Raw genomic sequence first — 5,173 nt, 5'->3', positions numbered from 1 at the left:
AAAAGTGAAAAGACACAGTATAGCAGTCAAAAGAGTAAAAAGACACAGTGTTATGTGTAAAAAGTGATGAAATGGTCCATGTGTGTAAAGACAGGTGGCCGAGAGGTTAAGGCGATGACTGCTATCCATTGTGCTCTGCACGCGTGGTTCGATCCCATCCTCATCGAACCAGGTTGTCTTCTACAAGATGCAGGAAGCATGTCATAAAAGCTCTAGTAGTTATGGAAAAAAAGACACTTCATTATTATATTTTTCAATGTGAAAGTAGAGCATGTCAAAAAGTGAAAAGACAAAGTATAGTAAGTATAAAAAGTAAAAAAGACACAGTATGCATGTCAAAAAGTGAAAAAGACACAGTATAGTACATCGAAAAAAGAGAAAAGGACACAGTATAGTAAGTCATAAAAGAGAAAATACACAGTATAGTATGTCAAAAATAAAAAAGACACAGTGTAGTATGTGTAAAAGTGTAAATGGTCCATGTGTGTGTAGAAACGAGGTGGCCGAGAGGTTAAGGCGAGGACTGCTAATCCATTGTGCTCTGCACGCGTGGGTTTCGAATCCCATCCTCATCGAACCAGGTTGTCTTCTACAAGATGCAGGATACATGCTATAAAAAGCTCTAGTGGTTATGGGAAAAAGACACTTCATTATATATTTTCCAATGGTATGAAGTATAGCATGTCAAAAAGAAAAGACACAGTATAGTGTGTCAAAAAAGTGAAAAAAGACACAGTATAGTATGTCAAAAAAGTGAAAAAAGACACAGTATAGTATGTCAAAAACGTTAAAAAAGACACAGTATAGTATGTCAAAAAAGTGAAAAAAGACAAAGTATAGTGTGTCAAAAAAGTGAAAAAAGACACAGTATAGTATGTCAAAAAAGTGAAAAAAGACACAGTATAGCATGTCAAAAAAGTGAAAAAAGACACAGTATAGTGTGTCAAAAAAGTGAAAAAAGACACAGTATAGCATGTCAAAAAAGTGAAAAAAGACACAGTATAGTATGTCAAAAACGTTAAAAAAGACACAGTATAGTATGTCAAAAAAGTGAAAAAAGACAAAGTATAGTGTGTCAAAAAAGTGAAAAAAGACAAAGTATAGTAAGTATAAAAAGTGAAAAAAGACACAGTATAGCATGTCAAAAAAGTAAAAAAGACAGTATAGTACATCGAAAAAAGAGAAAAAGGACACAGTATAGTAAGTATAAAAAGAGAAAAAAACAGTATATTATGTCAAAAAAAGAGAAAAAAAGACACAGCATAGTAAGTATAAAAAAGAGAAAAAATACGGAGTATAGCATGTCAAAAAAGTGAAAAAAGACACAGTATAGTATGTCAAAAAAGAGAAAAAAGACACAGTATAGTATGTCAAAAAAGAGAAAAAAGACACAGTATAGTATGTCAAAAAAGAGAAAAAAGACACAGTATAGTAAGTATGAAAAAGCGAAAAAAGACAAAGTATAGTAAGTATAAAAAGTGAAAAAAGACACAGTATAGTATGTCAAAAAAGAGTAAAAAGACACAGTATAGATGTCAAAAAGAGTAAAAAGACACGTAATATAAGTATGAAAAAGCGAAAAAAGACACAGTATAGTATGTCAAAACTTAAAAAAGACAACAGTATGTATGTCAAAAAAGTGAAAAAGACAGTTTGTGGTCAAAAAGTAAAACAAGACAAGTATAGTATGTCAAAAAAGTGAAAAAAGACACAGTATAGTAAGTATAAAAAGTGAAAAAGACACAGTATAGCATGTCAAAAAAGAGTAAAAAAGACACAGTCTAGTATGTGTAAAAAGTGATGAAATGGTCCAGTGTGTGTAGAAGACGAGGTGGCCGAGAGGTTAAGGCGATGGACTGCTAATCCATTGTGCTCTGCACGCGTGGGTTCGAATCCCATCCTCATCGAACCAGGTTGTCTTCTACAAGATGCAGGATAGCATGTCATAAAAAGCTCTAGTAGGTTATGGGAAAAAAAGACACTTCATTATTATAGTTTTCAATGGTATGAAAGTATAGCATGTCAAAAAAGAGAAAAAAGACACAGTATAGTATGTCAAAAAGTGAAAAAAAGTAGAGTATAAAGAAGCTAAAAAAGACACAGTATAGCATGTCAAAAAAGTGAAAAAAGACACAGTATAGTACATCGAAAAAAGAGAAAAAGGACACAGTATAGTAAGTCATAAAAAGAGAAAAATACACAGTATAGTATGTCAAAAAAGAGTAAAAAAGACACAGTCTAGTATGTGTAAAAAGTGATGAAATGGTCCAGTGTGTGTAAAAGACGAGGGCCGAGAGGTTAAGGCATGGACTGCTAATCCTTGTGCTCTGCACGCGTGGGTTCGAATCCCATCCTCATCGAACCAGGTTGTCTTCTACAAATGCAGATAGCATGTCTAAAAAGCTCTAGTGTTTTATGGGAAAAAAAGACACTTCATTATTATATTTTCAATGGTATGAAAGTATAGCTGTCAAAAAAGAGAAAAAGACACAGATAGCATGTCAAAAAGTGAAAAAAGACACAGTATATATGTCAAAAAGTGAAAAAAGACACAGTATAGTTGTCAAAAAGTGAAAAAAGACCAGTATAGTATGTCAAAAAGTGAAAAAGACCCAGTATATATGTCATAAAGAAGAAAAGAATACACATATAGTATGTCAAAATGTCAAAAAAAGACACAGTATAGCATGTCAAAAGTGAAAAAAGTTAAAAAGTCACAGTATGGTAAGTCAAAAAGATCTAAAAAAAGACACAGTATAGTATGTCAAAAAGAGTAAAAAAGACACAAGTGTAGTATGGTAAAAGTGATGACATGGTCCAGTGTGTGTAGAAGACAGGTGGCCGAGAGGTTAAGGCGATGGACTGCTAACCTTGTGCTCTGCACGCGTGGGTTCGAATCCCATCCTCATCGACCAGGTTTGCCTTCTACAAGATGCAGGATAGCATGTCATAAAAAGCTCTAGATTTATGGGAAAAAAAGACACTTCATTATTATAGTTTTTCAATGGTATGAAAGTATAGTGTGTCAAAAAGTGAAAAAAGACACAGTGTAGCTGTCAAAAAAGTAAAAAAGACACAGTATGCATGTCAAAAAGAAAAAGACCAGTATAGTAAGTCCATAAAAGAAGAAAAGACACAGTATAGTATGTCCAAAAAGTGAAAAAGACAAAGTATAGTAAGTATAAAAAGTGAAAAAACACAGTATATGTTTCAAAAAGTGAAAAAGACACAGATTGTCTCAAAAAAGAAAAAAGGACACAGTATAGTAAGTCATAAAAAGAGAAAACACAGTATATTATGTCACCAAAAGAGTAAAAAAGACACGTATAGTAATTACATAAAAAGAAAAAACACAGTATAGTATGTCAAAAAATAGAAAAAAGACACAGTATAGTATTGTCCAAAACGTTAAAAAGAACATCTAGTATGTCCAAAAAAGTGAAAAAAGACAAAGTATAGTAGTCTAAATGCAAAAAGACACAGTATAGTAGTATAAAAGTAAAAAAGACAAAGTATATTGTGTCAAAAAAAGTGAAAAAGACAAAGTATAGTATGTCAAAAAGTGAAAAAAAACACAGTATAGTATCAAAAAGAGTAAAAAGACACAGTTATATGTCAAAAGAGTAAAAGACACAGTCTAGTATGTGTAAAAAGTGATGAATGGTCCAGTGTGTGTAAAGAACGGTGGCCGGAGGTTAAGCGATGGACTGCTAATCCATTGTGCTCTGCACGCGTGGGTTCGAATCCCATCCTCATCAACCAGGTTGTCTTCTACAGATGCGGATAGCATGTCATAAAAAGCTCTAGTAGGTTATGGGAAAAAAAGCACACTTCCTTATTATAGTTTTTCAATGTATGAAAGTATAGCATGTCAAAAAAGAGAAAAAGACACAGTATAGTGTGTCAAAAAAGGAAAAAGACACAGTATAGTATCAAAGTATAAAAAAAAGACACAGTATAGTATGTCAAAAAAAAGAAAAGAAGCACAGTATAGTGTGCCAAAAAGTGAAAAAGACACAGTATAGCATGTCAAAAGAGAAAAGACAAGTATAGTGTCAAAAAAAGAGAAAAGAACCGTATAGTAGTAAAAAAAGAAAGACCAGTATAGTTGTCAAAAAATAGAAAAAGACACAGTAAGCATGTCAAAAAGTGAAAAGACACAGTATAGCTGTCAAAAAGTGAAAAAACACAATAGTAGTAAAAACGTAAAAAAGACACAGTATAGTATTCAAAACGTTCAAAGCCACAGTATACGTATGGTCAAAAAGTGAAAAAGACAAGTATAGTGTTTCAAAAAAGTGAAAAACAGACAAGTATGAGTCAAAAAGTGAAAAAACAGTATAGTAAGTATAAAAAAGTAAGACACAGTAGCAGTCAAAGAGTAAAAAAAGCACCGTGTGTATGTGTCAAAAGTGATGAAATGGTCCAGTGTGTTAAAGACGAGGTGGCCGGAGGTTAAGGCGATGGACTGCTAATCCATTGTGCTCTGCACGCGTGGGTTCGAATCCCATCCTCATCGAACCAGGTTGTCTTCTACAAGATCAGGATAGCATGTCATAAAAAGCTCTAGTAGGTTTATGGAAAAAGACCTTCATTATATAGTTTTTCAATGGTATTAAGTTAGCATGTCAAAAAAGAGAAAAAGACACAGTATATGTGTTCAAAAAGTGAAAAAAGACCAGTATAGCAAATGTCAAAAAGTGAAAAGACACAGTCTAAGCATGTCAAAAAAGTGAAAAAGGACACACTAGTAGGTCAAAACTTAAAAAAGACACAGTATAGTATGTCAAAAACGTTAAAAAAGCCACAGTATAGTAGTCAAAAAGTGAAAAAGACAAGTAATAGTATGTCAAAAAATTGAAAAAAGACAAAGTATAGTAAGTTAAAAGTGAAAAAAGACACAGTATAGCATGTCAAAAAAGTGAAAAAAGACACTGTATAGGTAATGTCCCAAAAAAGTGAAAAAAACACAAAGTATAGTGTGTCAAAAGTAAACAAAGACCAGTATAGTACATCGAAAAAAGAGAAAAGGACACAGTAAGTAAGTATAAAAAGAGAAAAAAACAGTATATTATGTCAAAAAAAGAGAAAAAAAGACACAGCATAGTATGTCAAAAACGTTAAAAAAGACACAGTATAATATGTCAAAAAAGTGAAAAAAGACAAAGTATAG

General features: G+C 32.5%; 2 non-coding genes across 2 annotated transcripts; both read left to right on the top strand.

Moving 5' to 3' along the window:
* Nucleotides 1-1,825: 1,825 nt before the first annotated feature.
* On the top strand, nucleotides 1,826-1,907 carry trnas-gcu (transfer RNA serine (anticodon GCU)). Its single transcript has one exon. It is a non-coding gene; the product is annotated as a tRNA-Ser (tRNA).
* A 2,531-nt stretch (nucleotides 1,908-4,438) lies between these two features.
* Nucleotides 4,439-4,519, top strand: trnas-gcu (transfer RNA serine (anticodon GCU)). The gene has a single exon. It is a non-coding gene; the product is annotated as a tRNA-Ser (tRNA).
* Nucleotides 4,520-5,173: the final 654 nt, after the last annotated feature.

This window comes from Etheostoma spectabile, unplaced genomic scaffold, assembly GCF_008692095.1.
Source record: "Etheostoma spectabile isolate EspeVRDwgs_2016 unplaced genomic scaffold, UIUC_Espe_1.0 scaffold272, whole genome shotgun sequence".
Lineage (NCBI taxonomy): Eukaryota > Metazoa > Chordata > Actinopteri > Perciformes > Percidae > Etheostoma > Etheostoma spectabile.
Note: the sequence above shows the minus strand (reverse complement) of the source record. Positions and strands in the feature narration are given on the sequence as shown.